We start from the raw sequence: 17,854 nt of genomic DNA on the forward strand, positions 1-17,854 counted from the left end.
TTGATCATTTCTTTAATAGATATAACCCTAAAGAGAGGTGTCCTTTTCTTTCTCTGAACCCTTGTTTTAATCTAAATTAAATACACCCCCTGCTGACATTCATAGATCCGTGGCTCCACCTCCGAGAGCAGTAATGTTGGGACTTGGAGACGGGACTCGGGGGAGTCAGCCTTCCTTGGCCATGAGATGAGGAGTCCTCCCCAACCACTCTGTTGAACTCTGCCTAATCTTGTTCTAACCAGGAATGCCTCCGAATCCTCCAAAAATCTGCAAAGTCTTTGCATTATTGGAATCATACAATTATAAGTTCCTGTGTATGTGTGTAGGTGTGTGTGTTGGTACTAGGGATTGAACCTGGGGCCATTCTACCTTTGCGCTGTACTCCTAGCCTTATTTTATTTTAAAACTGGACCTCACCAAGCTGCTGAGGGTCTAACTAAATTGCTGGTGCAGGCCTCAAACTTGGGATTCTACCGTCTCAGTTTCCCAGGTACTAGGATTACAGGTGTGTGCCACCATGCCCGGCATAAAATTGTAAGTTCTTAAGTGCGTCTAAACACCTAATAGTTTAGATTTTATTTTATTCTATTTTATTTTGCAGCGCTGGGATGAAACCCAGGGGGCATTCTACCTCTAAGCGACACCCCCAGCCATATTTTTTTCTATTCTTTATTTTGAAACAGGGCCTCACTAAGTAGCTGAGGCTGTCTGCAGACTGTAATCCTCCTGTGTCAGCCTTTCAAATTCTGGGATTACAAGCATGTGCCACCACGCCCGCCTGTATATTAAAAAAAAAAAAATTCTTTTCTTTTTCTTGGGGACTCAGGGCACTGGTAAGGCACCTTGGAAACAGGACTTGGTAGAGAACCCTCTTTAGTGCTACTGGAGACACGGGACCAGGCGTCACTTGAATTTGGACGCATCCCACGGGGCGTGAGCACAGTGCATTGACCGTACGCCATAGACAAGAGTCTGATTCCAGTGGGGCGGAGCGGTGGACGATAACAGAAGTCACAAAGGATCCTGGGAAGCTTTCCTTTTCTGTTTTTCTTCTCAGAATAACCTAAGAACAGCCATTTTAAAGCACACACATTGCAAGTTCATGGGTAATGCAGTATCCTGTTCCTGGGAACTCACTCCTTGTGCGCGCATTAACTGACTGGTATTGTTTTAAGGCAGATGACTTAAAGAGAAAGGGGAACGACTGCTTTCTGTAATGTATCTTGGCCTCAGTCTATAAACAGAAGGAAAAATGGACCAAGATCTGACTGTCCCTAGTCCTGCCCCCCTTTCTGTACTGATCGAACCCAGGGGCGCTCTACCTCCCAGCTACACACCCAGCTCTGTTGTATTTTTGAAACAGGGTCTTGCTAAATTGCTGAGGCTGGCCTCAAACCTGTCATCCTCTTGTCTTGGCCTCCCTAGTACTGGGATTACAGGCAGGAGCCAGCACACCTGGCTCCTCCTTGGCTTTTCTTTAAAAACCAGTTCTTCAAGTGCTATTGCTTTGAAGGATTATCAAGGCTGATCTCAAACCCCTTTGGCATGGGGCTTGCTCACTGTACCATGCAAGAGACACAGGCTTTCTCTCAGAAAGCGAGAATCCTAACTCTCCTGGTCCCTGGCTGTGAGCTCCAGTACCTGGAAAAAGGAGCTGTAAAATATTTGTGTCCTGTTTATTTTTATGTGTGTTGTATACGTGTGTATTCTCTACCTGTATATGTGTATTGTCTGTATGGTACTAAAATTGGCTTAGAGGTAAATGAGTGCTCGTAAATAGCTTTAGTTCACATGACTTAAATAGATCTTTAACAAAAAGGTTAATTTAAGATTTTCAACAAAATAAAAGGCGTGTGTGTGTGTGTGTGTGTGTGTGTGTGTGTGTGTGCACTTGCATGTTGTGTGTGTGTTGGGGGGGCAGTTCCTAGGATTCAACCCAGAGGCATACTACCTCTGAACTGTACCCTCGGCCCCTTTTTAATTTTTAATTTTGAAACAGGGTCTCATTAGGTTGTGAGGGTCTTACTAAGTTACTGCGATTGTCCTCAAACCTGCAATTCCCAATTCTCCTGCCTTAGCCTCCTAATTACTGAGATTACAGGACCATACCTCCACACTTGGCAAAAGATATCTTTAAAATTATTAACATATTTTCCCCCAGGTTGTTAGCCTACCAGGATCATATCTGTCTGTTTCTGTTAGATGTTTAAAATATAATGTCAACTGTTTTTATAAATTTTTATGGGCAAAGGTAACAGCTTAAAATGTTAGCATGTGTAACTATGCTTGTTTAATATCTTGTTTTCATGGTAATTTAATATGGGTAAATTAAAAAATATAAATGGGACAAGCATTTATAAATATGTTTAAAAAGTCTGAGTTGTGAGCCGGGCGTGGTGGCGCACGCCTGTAATCCCAGCACTTGGGAGGCTGACACAGGAGGATTGCACAGGTTCGAAGCCAGCCTCAGCTACTTAATGAGGCTCTCGGCAACTTAGTGAGACCCTGTTTCCAAATAAAATATAAAATATGTCTGAGAGTGTAGCCCCTGAGTTCCATCTCCAGTGTGATAAAAAGAAAAAGAAAAAAACTTTGAGTTGTTTATAATTAAGTTAAAATACTTAAACATCAACTGATAAATATTAATTCAAATATCTTGGCTTCTTAAAACCTTAAAAAAGATAACATATCTGAGTCTATCAAGTGTGTTTGAATATATAAGAAACAGTTTAAGATTGCCTTTTTTGGGACCTTCACTAACAATATGATTACTAATATTAAATCTAATTATGTAATCTAATATGTAAAAGGTACAAAAAATTTATAGCTTTATTTGAGGGAGATACTGGGCATTCAGCCCAGGGGCATTCTACCTATGAGCTACACTTCCAACACCTTTTTATTTTTTTTTAAACAGGGCCCCATTAAGTTGCTGCGGGCCTTGCTGAGTTGCTGAGGCTGGCCTTCTGTCTCAACCTCCCAATGACTGGAATTATAGGCCTTCACCACCACACCTGACTTGAGTTTTGATGAGAAACTGTAAAAAACATAAAATATTTTATCCTATTGAAAAGAAGGAATAATTTGCTAAATTTAAAAAATGTTAAGGATTGTTTCAAAATGAGAGTTAAAAATAATAGGGCAAAAGGAAACCCAATAAATAAAAGGACATAAAATTTTTGTACAAAGTTTATAGACATGAGAAAGTGTTTTGGTAAAGAAAGTTAAAAGGGAAAAGGAAATGGTTTTAGGTGAGAAAGAATTTTGTATGGTAATATTTTTTTAACATAAAATGACTGGATTGTTCCAAGATAGAACAGAGATAGGACAAAGGTTAAGGATGTAAATAAGTTGTGGAATTTTCAAGTCAGGCACAGAATCTTGTGTACGTGTGATTAAGTTGACGATACCTTAAAAGGTCAAGTAAAGGGCTTGCTCAGATAAAATTTTAACTCACTGTTATAAAACCAGAGTCTAATTTCTGTTTTTAAAACAATAAGGTTTTTCTGCTCTTCGTAGCGTTTACAAAGAACTGGCTTAAAGAACAAAGATTTTGTGTTTTATCAGGAAGGTAATCTCTTGTGTTTGCTGTCTTTGTTAGGCCTTTGATTACTTAGAAAACCGAGTCTTGGGCCAGCTGTGGTGGTGCACGGTTCTGATCCCAATACTTGGGAGGCTGAGACAGGAGGATCACAGATTCAAGATCAGCCTCAGCTACTTCATGAAGTCTCTGCAACTTATTGAGACCCTGTTTTATAATAAAGAATAAAAAATAGGGCTGGAGGTTTAGCTCAGATGTAGAATGGGCCTAGGTTCAATCCCCAATACTGCCCCCACCAAAAAAAAAAAAAAAGAAAAGAAAAAAAGAAAACCCAGTCTTAGCAAAGTCAGGGTTTTATTTAAATATCTGCTTTATAGCTTTTGAAATGATTACTTTCTAACTCTCATTAAGTGAACAACCATTACGTTGGGTTACTATCATATATTCTATATATTCATAATTAGGGATTTATCTACATCTGAAGGCTAAATGGGCTGTGTCTGGGCTTGTCTATGCATTGTGTGAAAACTTGTAGAGTTAAAGGTTTTTAAGTGTAATACATACAAAGTTATGAATAAAAGCTATCTTTTATATATTATATCTGGACCTTAAACATATAAAATGGTCAGTGAGACTTTTGAAATTTCTGCTGTATGTATTCAGTACCATTCAGGTGTAAAAAAACAGTCTCTGCCACTTAAGACCTAGCTTATGTCTGTTTGCTTTGACTAAATAAATGTTTTATTACTGTGTGAATGAGATGGAGTTGTACATCAGGTAATGAGTCTATTTCTGGTCATAACACTGTTTCCTAAGCTTGTAAAAGGTCTAAAGCTATTCTTTGATTTTTGCAATGTTGTCGACCTAAACAGACCTGTAATGATAATTATCTTACCAAGACATGGATTCTAAACTTCACTGCAAAAATAAAAGATGACTTATTACATAAAGTACTTCTGTATAACTATGATGCTAATTATTATGGGTTTCTCTGCATTAAATACATTTGTGTTTCTCATAGCTATAAGCCATCTCTAATGCAAAGCTTAAAAAAGACACTTTACCAATCTGGTATTCTTCAAACTAAAAGTATGAGTAATGATATCCTTTTTCAGGATTTGAGGAGTTATAGGCCTGGGTGAGAGAACTGGATTGATGGGTGAAGACATGAGATTTTTATATTAAAGTTATATTTCCCATTTTCCTTTATATTTCCTTTTTACCTATTTATTTTTTCTTTTCTACCTCACCCCCTACCACCAAAACCTTCAATTCCTTAATTGAAGCTGTTGAAAGATGAGGAACCGTCTTCTGTGACTGCTTCAAGCTGACAAGGGGCGACGACCCTGCTGATCCGGGGATTGAAAGTCTCATCCTGGTTGATCATAAAGGAGCGAGAGACCAGCCCCATCTGTTGGGAGGAGCTGGAATTCTTGCATTTCCATCCTCTTAACATGGAATTGTGGTCACCTGAAAGATAGTAATGTTATCAAGAGTCAAAGACTGACCCAGGGAGTATGATCCTAGCAAGCAAAGGTGTATGTGTGTGCGTGTGTGCGTGTGTGCGTGTGTGCGTGTGTGCGTGTGCGTGTGCGTGTGTGTGTGTGCGTGTGCGTGTGTGTGTGTGTGTGTGTGTGTGTGTGTGTTACTGAGGTTTGAACCCAGGGACATTCTACTTCCAAGCTGTACCTCCCAGTCCTTTTTTATATTTTTGTTTTGAAACAGGGTCTCCCTACATTTCTAAAGGCCTCGGAAGGTCACTGAGGCTGCTCTCGAACCTACGATCCTCCTGTCTCAGTCCCCTAAGTGCGTTACAATGGAAGTAAAGTCCTTAAGAGTGGCAAGAGCCAGGTGAGGTCAAGCAGGCAAGCTTTAACATTAGCACGTTGCGCATATGAATTGTTTTATAGTAGCTCCAAAGGGCTTGGCGATGAAGGGGGAAGGATTAGGTGTGCCAAGGGAAAGCAGATTCATAACCAAGGAATGATCCCTGACAGCAGTTCTCATGGCCAAGTGTTAGAATCACACGAGAGTGAAAAGAACAACATTCCTAGTGCATAACACATAGGGAAACGTAGCTAAATAGGTTTTTATTATTTACTTATTTATTTTGTGGAACTGGGGATGGAACCCAGGGGCATCCTCCAGCTACACCCCGAGTCCTATTTTTTATTCTTTATTTTGAAACAAGGTCTCACTAAGTTGCAGAGGACCTCACTAGGAAGCTGAGCTCTCTGTGAACCATGATCCTCCTGTCTCAGCCTCCCAAATGCTGGGAGCACCATGCCCGGCTTCGGTTTTCATTTTTTGAAAGGACGCGTACAGCTCACATTAAAAAGGATTTGCATTTTCTTTTCTGCAGTGTCACATGGTTCTGGATCTGCGAAACTTCGAGAGGGGCCGGCTTCATTTTATAACATCTTATAAGGACTCGGTTGGAGAGGAGTTCTGGGAGTCAGTGCCAAATCCTCTTTGTCCTGTGAGTCTAGAAGCAGCAGTATCGTTATAGATTATAAAGCAGAATATAGGAAAAAGCTAAAGTCAGAAGACAGCTAAGTAAACGATGGAGGGAGCCTTTTAAATGGCCCCGTGAGTTTGGCTTCCTTTTACCCCAGTACTAGTACACTGTCTCTAGTTGCCATTCTTGACCCAAGCATCACCATTTTCCTTTAAAAGAGGATCTGGGAATCCTAGAACACGTTCCTCACTCTGACTTGGCCTGCATTCTCCCTTGCATGTGTATACCTTGTTTCCCACATAAATCTTTTTTGCTGACAGGTGTTCAAATTCTGTCAAGGACCTTCCTGGTTGTGAGCTCAGTCCCCCACCCTGTCAGGAGACTCCTTGACACCCTTTTCCAGAGATCTTTTCTCTAATGACAGTACTGAGGTCGATCCCAGCACCACAGAAGAAGGAAAGGAAGGAAGGAAGGAAGGAAGGAAGAAAGAAAAGAAAGGAAAAAAGAAAGAAAGGATAGAAGGAAGGAAACGATTTACATGAGAACTATTTCCTTTCTGATATTATTTAAATGTTTGGAACACCCGGGAGGAGCGCTGATTTATAATGAGCATTTACTTTGCGCCATATATTGAATGTGGTTTACAAATTCTCTCATTTGACCCTCGTGGGGACTTAATAAGATTAGTGTTATTGTCCCCACTTACATATGAGCTAAATGAAGTTCAGAGAATCTGAGTCGCTAGCACACTCATTTATAAATTCCAGGTCTTAGAATTCAAGGAAAATTAGGACAAGCACGCAAATTAACTCGATGTTGCCCTAAAGCCATAGAGAGATTTAATGGCTCAGAAGAATGTAAAGTGGCTGAAGTTTGATGGGAGAGCTATCGAAATGCCATGCATGTTCTTATCCCAGATCCCTTCAATGGCATTGTTTGTGGCATACTAACTAACTCAATTTCAGTTCTTCAGGCTTGTGTCAAAGAGCCTTTCTCTTCTTCCCTCCTATTACGCCTCTCCTTTCCAGCTGCACGCAACTCTGGACATACGTATCTTTCTGCCTTCATATCTCCATTCACTCTCTCCCACCTGGAGTGTGCATTGTCAAGAACATACTGGCAAAGCTAATTTGCTTACTTAGCCTTATCATAATTGAATATATGATTTGCTTCAGCTTTTGGAAAACAAAAACTCTTGAAATGCATACTTTTCTGTTTGTTTTCTGGTGCTGGGGATTGAACCCAGGCCTCACTTGTGCTACGCACCTGCTCTCCAACCGAGCTACACCGAGCCTGAAAAAAACTAAACTCTTAGGGGACCATCATTGAAAATGCTGGCTCTTTGGGAGCCCAAGAACCTGAAGCTGTAAAAGATCCCTTAAAGAAAGACATAATTCAGTAAATTGAAAATAATAAAGATAGGCTGATACTTTCAAAGACTCCTTGAAAACGTGGCCATAACATAAAGATACAGAGAGTTGTTTTTTTGGTGTTCTTTCTTTTTATTTTTAATTGGTATTGGACATTGAATTCAGGGGCATTCTATCTTTGATCTATATCCCTAACCCTTTTTAATTTTATTTCTTTAAACTTTTGAAACAGTGTCTTGCTTAATTGCTGAGGGTGGCCCCAAACTTCTAATCTTCCTGTCTTAGCCTCCCAAGGACTGGGATTACAGGTCTGCACCGCCATGCCTGCTGCCCACCTTTCTCTATCTCCCTCTCTCTTCTTTCTTTCTTTCTTTCTTTCTTTCTTTCTTTCTTTCTTTCTTTCTTTCTTTCTTTCTTTCTCTCGTCCTCCTCGTCCTCCTCGTCCTCCTCGTCCTCCTCCTCGTCCTTCTTCTTCTCCTTCCTCTCTCTCTCTCTCTCTCTCTCTCTCTCTCTCTCTCTCCCTTCATCCTATCCAAAGGAATCACTCTGAACAAACTTCCTACACCATTGGCCTCTCAATCTAAACTTTCTCTGGACTGATTCTTTTACTTACCCCTTAGTACACAGCTTAGTGAGCAATCGTCCTGGCCTTGGCAGAGAATCAGCTGGTCCGTTCATCTGCCTGCTGGCTGGGATCCAGGATTAGCCCCAACTCTGCTCCCTCCTCCAGTGTCCACCGGGCTCTGGGCTGGCATGTTTGGCACAGTGCTTACACAGTCGCACAATGGAGCATGGAGTGCATTTCCCAGCATATTCAACTCTCTGGGTGGTGACTGATTCACTGACTCAGGGCAGAGGTGAGAGAGAATGTCTAAGAACGATAGGGTCCCAGCTGTTGAGTGGACCCTCCCTACAGACGTGAGGCAGAGGACCGGCTGACCTCAGAGAACTTCGGAGCTGTTGTTCTGGGGCAAGATGTCCCTCCCGCCCCCAGAAGCTAGCCTGCATCTGTTCACGCTTTTCCACAGCAGGTGGTGTGCAAATCTCAGGAAGTGGGACTTTATTCCTCTGGATGAGCCGTGATGCACGTGTGGCACTCAAAGAAAGGCGCCTTAGAACGGTGCCTATTGTCTGAACATTAAGGGTGTCTTCCTCAGGGAGGGTATGATATATCTCAGTGGAGAAAAGGAGGAAAGAGGAGAAAATTGAAAGACAAAAATTGAATGCCAGGGAGGAAGCAGCTGGTGGACTCAGTCACCTCGCTGAACTGGGAGGAGCAGCACACGATCCTCCGTAACACCACCAGGCTTGGGCTTGAGGCAATTTTTTACCCAGACATCGGTAGCTTTAGCATATGGCCTATTATAAGATCTGCGTGACCCGAGTTCTTGTAGATATAAAAATATAGCCATACTTGTATAATAATAGGGGTTTTCACTGGGCTTAGTGGCGCACACCTGTAATGCCGGTACCTGGGGTGTGAGACAGGAGGATCGCAGTGGGAGGCTAGAGCGCAGTAACTGAGTGAGACCCTGACTCAAAATAAAGATAAAATCGGGCTGGAGATGTAGCTCAGATTTAGAATGTCCCTGGGTTTAATCCCCAGTACTCCTGCCAAAAAACATCTACAACAACAAAATGAATGGCTCGGGGATGGTGGGGGATGGTAGTCCCAGTCTACCTGCAACCTTCAAATTCAGACCACTACACCTTTATTTATCTACTCACTTATTTACGTATTCATTTACTTATTGGCCACTCACTTGAGACCAAACTTGACCAAGTCGGGTTTTCCCTACCCTCTTTCTTCCTCCTTTTAACTCTCTCCTAATCCCTTCCAATACCCTAAAGGTCTCTTTAAATATTATGTAAAATTTCTTATGTTATCTACTTTTTCTCTAGCAGAGGGACTTGACCTGACCTATTGTGAGCCTACTACTAATCTTTATTTATCCCACTTGGCGTGAAAATTCATGACGCTGCTACAGGAATAGCAATGTGTTTGATTGGAAGGAGAGACCTGAATCTCTCTGGAGTGTTCTGTGATGGAAGGCACGGGCCCCATATTTCTTTTGTGCGATTGAAACATTCTGAATAGTGGGTGCATGTGGCCAAAGTGGCTCCGAATAACTGCTTATGTCCTCTAGTGCAAGACATGACTTTGAAAACATCTCTCGAACTTCCGTACCCTAGTCCCCACCACCAGCAAGTCCTAAATGAAGGAAGATCTTCCCTGCGAAGAGCTCAAATCTATGAACCTCTTTTTTTGTCCTATTCTCTCCAATTTCCAAACCCAAGACACCCCAGTCACTTGCTCCGTGCTCTTTCCCTGCCTTCCTCCTCCATCCTCGCCGGGTGTAACGCCATCCCTCTTCTAACCAAGGCTTTCACCGAGACAGATGAACGGCGTTGGGATAAGTCACCTGCTTATGATGACTGGCTTCACTTAGCTGAAAAACCACAATCTCTCCTGGATGTGAGCGTGATTTCTACTCTATTTCCCTGATGGAAAAACATGATTTTATCATTGCTTTGCAATTATATATCCTAGTGAGCTTCAGCGTGAGGATGGCGTGCACGCACTCAGCTCTCGCGACATTTCCCTCACGGCCTCCTTGCCCACACATGCTAGAGAGATGGGTGGCGGTACCGTCACATACTGCCTGCCATAGTATCGTTTGAACTGTTTGCTTCCTCGATCCTCCGTCCCTCTTGCCCTCCCTAACTCCTTCCACCGATAATTTCCACTAGTCTACAGATCTTTCTCTACACTATTGAAAGTCCCTGTGTTTCCTATTTTCTCTCTATCTTCTGCCTATGAGACAAACGGCCTCTGACCCTCAGAAACTGGCTAATCTCACTTTGTACCACATTCTCCAGCTCTACCCCCTTTTCCTCTGAATGACACAGATTTGCTCTTCTTTATGGCTGAGTAAAGTTCCATTGTGTGTCTGCACCACATTTTCTTTATTCATGCATCTGTTGACAGACACCCGTGTTGGTTCCATAATTTGGTTATTGTAAATTATGCTGCCATGAACATGAATATGTATGTGTTGCTGTAGCATTCTGACTTTAATTACTTTGGAAAGATACCTAGGAAGGGTTCCATGTTGGTTCCAATTCTAGTGTTTTGAGGCATCTCCAGACTGATCGCATAGTGGCTGTACTAATTTACAGTCCCAAGAATGGCATGTGAGTCCCTTTCTCCACATCCTCACCAGCATTTATTACTGTCTATGTGCTTGATGACTGCCATTCTAACTGGAGTTGGATAGAATTTCAGTGGAGTTTTGATTTGCATCTCCCTGATTGTTAGTGATTTTGAAAATGTTTTTATATATTTGTTGACCATTTGTACTTTTTCTTTTTTCTTTTTTTTTTTTTTTTTTTGCAGGTCTGGGGATGGAACCCAGGGGCATTCAACCTCTGAGCTACACCCCCTGCCCTATTTTTTATTCTTTATTTTTTTTTCTTTATTTTGAAACCAGGTTTCACTGAGTTGCAGAGGGCCTCACTAAGTAGCTGAGGCTGTCCGCGAACCGCGATCCTCCAGGTCTCAGCCTCTTGAATGCTGGGATTACAAGCGTGAGCCACCATGCCCGGGTACTTTTTCTTTTGAGACATTTCTATTTAGTTTAATTGCCTATCTTTTGATTGGGTTATTTTGTTTTTGCAGTGTTTCTTCTTCTTCTCCTTCTCCTTCTCCTTCTTCTTCTTCTTCTTCTTCTTCTTATTATTATTATTATTATTATTATTATTATTTTGTGTGTGATAATGGGGATTGAACCCATTAGTATTCTACCTCCATGCTACACCTCCAGAATTTTTAATTTTAATTTTAAATTTTGAAACAGGGTCTCATTAAGTTGCCAAGGGCCTCACTAAATTGTTGAGGCTGGCCTTGAACCTGCAATCTTCCTGTTTCAGCCTCCCAAGTACTAGGATTACAGGTGTGCTCCGCCGTGCCCGACTGAGTTATTTATGTATTCTCACTATTGGTCACAAAGAGTTACATATTCCCCTGGTTTTTTCATGTTTATACTGTCTTGTAAAATGTCTCTATTTAATTATCTATCTCGCTCAGCTGATTCAACACATATTTCATTGAAAAAATATAAAGAGAAAGCGAAAAAGTTTCATTCATACTACAGATGTATTAATTCTTTCTCCCCCCCCCCAACCTGCTATCATCCTTTCCCCATTCTCCCGGTCTCTCTCGTGTTTTTCTGAAGCCCTTTCTGGTTCCTATCTTCTCTCTAGCTTCCACACATATAAGAGAAACATATGGCCCTTGACTTTCTGAGACTGGCTGATCTCATTTCATAGAATATTCTCGTATTTCTACCCATTTTCCTACAAATAGATGAGTTGGTTCTTAATGGCTGAGTGAAATTCCATTGTGTGCTCGCCCCACTTTTTCTTCATCCATTCATCCGTGGATGGACGCCTGGGCTGGTTCCATCACTAGGGTACTGTGGATTGTGTTGCTATAAACATGGTCTGCGGGTATCACTATAGACCTCTCGTTTCCGTCACAACACAAATCAGACCAGCCCGTGTCAGCATCTCTCCCTCTATTTTCTTTCTTTCTCTCCAATTCCACGAGGCCTTGGCTACCGCCATACACTGACAGGACTGGTGTGTAGACCTCCGCTGACCTGCACGTGGCCACAGGCAGTGGTCACAGTCGTCTCATCCTGACCATTCCATTGTCCCCAGCGATACCTTTCTTCTGCAGAACATTTTCCTTTTGTTAGCTTCTGTGACAACATGATCTTCTATTTTTCACGACCTTTTTGTTAATTTCTTCTTACATCCTTGCCCCCTGGCTAACTTCCATACGTCGGGGTGTCCCGGGGTTCAGTTCTGTCTCCTTTGGTCTGCCTTATTTTACCAAAGAACCTATCAAATCCCCTAGTGAGGGATAAGACTCGCAGCCTTAGATAACTCCCCACCATGGCACTGAGCTCTGAATGCACAGAGTCATCTGTCAGTAAGCGCCGATGGTGACAGATACCAGTGTCCACGGAGGACTGGCACCCAAATCCCAGGCTGTTCTAGTCCTTTCTTTACAATGGCACCCTCTTGGCATATTATCTATGTACATCTTCCCGTCTACTTTCAACTGTCTCTAGATGACGTATAACACTCAACGCAGCATACATGCTGTGTCAATCCCTGTTATCCTTTAGAGGGAAGAACAAGTTGATGCATGTTCAACGCAGGTATCCATGGCTGGTGTTGGCATTACTCGAAGGATAAACGAGGCCAGTAATACTCGAGCAAGTGCTGGAGAGAGACAGGCGCCGGGGAATGGCGGAGGCTGCTGCAGGCCGGACCGACACGCGACTTAGATAGATTTGATCATGCTCCCAGGCAGCAAATTCACATTGCACTTTCTGCAGCTATTTTTTTTAACTTCTGGATTTGAGTATTTTTATTTGCCAAACTCTTAAGCCCAGATACTTTAAAAATTTTCCTTAAGGCAGCGTTCAGGAGGCTGAGACAGGAGGATCGTGGTTTGTGGCCAGCCTCGACTACATAGTGAGCTCCTTTGCAACTCAGTGACACCCTGTTTCAAAATAAAGAATAAAAATAAGGCTGGGAGTGTAGTCAGAGGTAGAATGCTCTTGTGTTCTATTCTGAGTACTGCCAAAAAAAAAAAATCTTTCTTAAGGATATCTACCAAAGAAACTCAAATCTACAGAATGAAAATCATGACGTTTTGTTTTCTACATGTAGAAGAGTATTATATTACTTACCAACTCTTCTGTTTATAATTGTTCCCACATCTATTACCCTTTCCCTCCACAAACCTGTCCTAGCACAGTTCCATTCAAGAACCATCCAGCTATACTCACCCAAGAGTCGGTTGCAGAAAGCAATCTATTTTGGACATAAAATTAAGTAATTTTGGAAAATTAACTTTTAATTTGTCATTCGCACTCTTCTATGAAAAAAGCTCCCTCTTTTTCTCTCAGTTAATTCCTCGATATCTCCATGCAATCTTCTTTACATGTTTCCTGGTAATTCATTACTCTTTTCTGTTTTTGATCGGTGCGTTGTAGCCATGCATCTTAGTGGGGTGCAAGATGGGAGAGGCAGACACGCACACATTTCTGAGGCTTTCCAGATGGCTTCTACGTGTCGAGTCAGTGATGAGGCTTGTTGAATCTGGATGCCAAGCCCGGGAGGTGACAGGATCGATCTCAGTTAGCTCAGCCTCCACTCATACACTAGTCGGCGTCTTGGGCTGAGCACTCACACACAGGCCTCTTGAAGTTCTCTAGACTCTCCACCTTAACCAACAGCAGGCGCCTCCACCAGCCCACTCTTCCGGACAAACTAATCCCTCGTTCTCCTGATTGCCAAAGAGAACCCATCAGCGGTTCCTACGTCTCCAGGTCTGAGACAGATCTGATCCCATTCCCTGCTCTCAGGTTCCCTAAAACAGCCCCTCTGGCTCTCCTTCACCTCTGGAGTGACATCTTGCAAGCCTTCCTGCGTACACGCTTGTGTTTCTATAACCCACTTTCTACCTAGCAGCTGTGACAGTATTTGAGCACGTACACCTGTATCTCTTTCTTGTTAACAGTCTGGTTGCCAGCCAGGTGTGGTGGCGCACACCTGAAATCCCAGTAATCGGAAGGCAGAGAGCAGCTTCAGCAACTTAGTGAGACCCTCACCAAAACCGTGTTTCAAAACAAAAAAATAAAAAAACAACTGGGGGGGGTGTGGCTCAGAGATAGATGCCCCTGGGTTCCATCCCTAGCATTACCAGCTGCTCATTCCTCAAGTTTTAGCTCAGAAATTATTTTCTCAAGACTCCCTGACACCCCCTCGTGCTCATCCCGGTCCCAAAGCTGACTTGTTTTTAGCACACAGAGTCGTGGCATCCTGTACACACGTAGCCTGTCAGGATCGCACGGGATTCGTTCATCTTTAATGCCACCTCTCTTTCTAGAATATGTTTCTACAGCTGGTATCGTGGCAAATGGCTCTTGGGCCAGATTGTCTTGGCTCCAAATCCTGGTTCCATTTCTTTCTCAGTTGTACGAATTTCAGCAGATAATTCTGATGTTCTCAATGCAAGGTTGAGGTAATTATGGTACCTACCATATAGGTGTAAGAGTTTTATAATTTTTTTTTTTTTTTGGTACTGGGAATGGAACCCAGAGGTCTTTGACCTCTAGGCTACACTCCCAGCCCTATTTTATATTTTATTTGGAAACAGGGTCTCACTAAGTTGTTGAGAGCCTCAGTAAGTAGCTGAGGCTGGCTTCAAATCTGTACAGTCCTCCTGTCTCAGCCTCCCAAGTACTGGAATTACAAGTGTGTGCCACCACGCCCGGCTAGAGTTTTGTAATTTTTTATTTAAAATTTTCTTTTTTGGAGGGTATTGGAGATTAAATCCAGGGGCATTCCACCTCCAAGCTACACTCAGTCTTTTTTATTTTTTTACTTTGAAACAGGGTCTTACTACATTTCTGAGTATCCTGCAAAGTTGCTGAGGCTGGCCTCAATTCTATGGTCCTTGTGTCTCAGCCTTCCAAATACGGGGAGTACAGGTGTGCAGCACCATGCCTGGCTCGTCTTGAGGTTTAAATGAGTAAGTAAATGTAAAGTCTTTAGTACAGTGCTGAGCAGATGATAAATACTCAGCACAGCATCCTGGCATGTCGGCATTGTCAGGAGGGTCGTCGGGCTTAGGTCTGGCATCCTTCACTGTCACCCATCCAATAAGCACTTGCTTATGTATTATATTTGTATGTAAACAAGTATATAAGCAAATATTTACAAGTATATATATATATATATATATATATATATATATATATATATATATAACAAGTATAATAAACAATATAAATAAGCCGGGCGTGGTGGCGCACGCTTGTAATCCCTGCGCTTGAGGGGTCCTGCGGTCCGTCACCTTTGCCCTCTGGGTCTGGCCCAGGGGTGGTGCTGAGCCTGTCACCTGCCTGCCTACCTCACAGCAGACAGCGTGGGAGTCTGGGGAACAGGAACAGCTGGAAGGGGCCCCAGCCTGCACCTGCAGGACAGGCAGGGTTCCAGCTAAAGAGCTTGGAGGATGGATGGGGAGGGCGGCGGAGGTAATCCAGGAAAGAAAGACAAAGGCCGGTGCTGGGAACACACAGGGCCATGGCAGAGCCGCTGTCACCATGCAGTTATAGAGTTGGCCACAGCAGTGGCCCCAGGGAACTGTCAGGGCAGCGCCTCATCCCATCTCTTTGGGACACCCTGAATCGGAGTGTTGGCAACCCGTGTCTCCCCAAGCTCTCCAGCTGACTCCAGGCGCTCAGGTCCGTCAGTCTGTGTTCTGTGCTCTTGCTGGTGATACCTGAACACCCAGAACCACCAAAGGTGTCCTGGGGGTCGCGAGGGCGCAATCCGAGCGCCCCCACCCAGTCAGCAGGCCCGGAAGAACACAGCACAACTCTTGCTTGACGGACACCTCCGTTTCAACCTGTATGGTTTTTAATTGATTAAACACACACACACACACACACACACACACACACACACACACACACACATATTGAGGCTGGAAAAGGAGAGCTCTGTTTTAACACAGAATGTAAAGGGCACTAACATTTACCTTAGAAGTGATTGGGAAGCAAATGTTAATAAAATTTCTGTAAGATTTAGCTCAAGGAAATTTTCATCAGATCCCTAAGTCAGATAATGAAGTTTTTATAAAGCTTATCAAGATGTCTCAGATGCTTAAGAAATAAGCAGAAAAAGAGAAAATGCATAGCACTAATCAGCCAGGCGTGGTGCCACACGTCTTATATTTGGGAGGCTGAGATGAGAGGATGACAGGTTTTGAGGCCAGCCTCAGTAACTTTGCAAGACCCTGTTTCAAAATACAAAATAAAATAGGGCTGGGGGTGTAGAATGTCCCTTGGCTCCATCCCCAGTAACACACATATTGTGTGTGTGTGTGTGGGGGGGCTGTCATGTAAAAAAACATGGTATTTGGCAAGTGCTCAGAAAATAACAGCCTGAAAAGCCCTTGCACACCGTCGTCAGTAAGCACCAATTATAAAAACGCATCCATTGATTGTTTCAATTTAAAAATGTGGGAGTTCTAAATATCAGCTGCTCAAGTCATCAAATCCTGATGATGTCACGTGCAATTAAAGCTTAATCTACTCCCAAACCATGTACAGGATCATCTTGAATTTATTACGGAACCATCCTTTTTTCTTACATAATTTAAGTAAATCAAACAGCATGTGTCACATACAAAATGGGGAAAAGCTCAACCTTTTGAGACATAAACCGGATATTATGAAAGATTAAGTAAATTTTATAATATGGCCTTTAATAATACATTAATCTAAATTTTAAAAAGCCTTTTAAATTTAAAATGATTTTAATGTATAACATGAAGAAAACGGTACTGGGGATTGAACCCAGGGATGTTCTACTTCTGAGCTATACCCCCAAACTTTTTTATTTTTTCTTTTGAAACAGGGTTGAGGGAGGCTTTCTTTAAAAAAAAAATAATTTAAATTAACACGTATTAGCAGGGCATGGTGGAGCACGCTTGTAATCCTAGCATTCAGGAAGCTGAGACAGGAGGACCGTGGATTACGGATGCCTCAGCTACTTGGCGAGGCCCTTCACAACTCATTGAGACCCTGTTTTAAAGATAAAAAGACTAAATAATATAAGGCTGGGGGTGTAGCTCGGAGGTACATGCCCTTGGGTTCCATCCCCAGTATTGCAAAATAAAAGTAAGATAAAATAAAAATAATTTAAATTAACGTGCACTAGTTGTACTAATGGTACCTACCGATGGGTCTGGGGTGATGTCCCACCATGTGTACACGGCGGTGCTGACCACCTGAGGGCAGTTAGCATTTCCATCTCCTATCATTTCTCACGTTTGGAGCCTTCGAGCTCCCTCTTCTAGATCTTTGCAACACGCAGCTGGTCGTGTGGACTGCAGTCTTCCTGCGGTGCTAAGGGACCTGAGAACTGGCTTCCTCTGTCTAATGGTGTTTGGTACCTTACCCACTCAACCTCCCCCGATTCTTCCTCCCGCTCCACCCTTCCCAGCCTGTCGGAATACCATTCTGCACACAGGTTGACTTTATTTTTAACTTCCTATGAGAAGGAACATGTGGTATTTGTCTTTCTGCCATGCCGGGCTTATTTCATTTCACATAATTTCTTTCCACAATTCCATCTATTGTATTGCAAGTGATAGGACGCCATTCTTCTTGACGGCCGAATAATATTTCATCACTGTTTCTTCACCCACTTACCCTAAGTGTCGCCTGGACACGTAGGTTGTGTCTGCGTCTTGGGACTCGTGAACGGTGCTGCGGTAAACAGGAGAGCAGCCATCTCTCCGGTGTGCTGATTTCGTTTTCTTTGGATGTAAACCCAGGCGTGGGATCGCTTGATCATATGGTAGATCTATTTTTGGCTCAGTTTAGTTTTTTTTGA

The sequence above is a fragment of the Muscardinus avellanarius genome (assembly GCF_963383645.1).
Source record: "Muscardinus avellanarius genome assembly, chromosome: 20".
NCBI classification, from domain to species: Eukaryota; Metazoa; Chordata; class Mammalia; order Rodentia; family Gliridae; genus Muscardinus; species Muscardinus avellanarius.